We start from the raw sequence: 537 nt of genomic DNA, 5'->3' as shown, positions 1-537 counted from the left end.
CGAAGCTGTCTGGATCTTTTTAATAAGGTTAGGGTCATGCTGTGCGGGGTCGAGGTGAAGTCTGAACAAGTGAGTCTTGAGTCTTTTGCGGAAGATGGCGAGTGACTCTGCTGTCCTGACGTTGGTCGGGAGTTCGTTCCACCACTGAGGTGCCAGAACAGAGAAGAGTCGCGACTTTGCTGGGCGGGCTTTGTTTGTTCTTCTTAAAACCTGGTATTAAACGGGCCCTGGGGCTAAATTTAGAAAGACCGTAGTATCAATAAGCTCCAGTGTTGTCGGTTCTGCTGATGGTATCGCAAAAATGAAAAGTTTAAGTCTATGATGGATTTTCATTATTCCCAATCCTGAACATATCTGTGTGGGAGCCTGTCCTGTGCAGGGGGCGGGTCATTAGTCAGCTGAATGAAGCTACGCATTCATGAACTCGGTCTGACTGAAGTCTGACATGGTGAGCATCATCCAAACTGTCCGTCAGAAATGTATGTGTGTGTGTGTGTGTGTGTGTGTGTGTGTGTGTATATATATATATATATTATA

The sequence above is a fragment of the Pagrus pagrus genome (assembly GCF_965226575.1).
Source record: "Pagrus pagrus genome assembly, chromosome: 2".
In the NCBI taxonomy this organism is placed as follows: Eukaryota; Metazoa; Chordata; class Actinopteri; order Spariformes; family Sparidae; genus Pagrus; species Pagrus pagrus.
Note: the sequence above shows the minus strand (reverse complement) of the source record.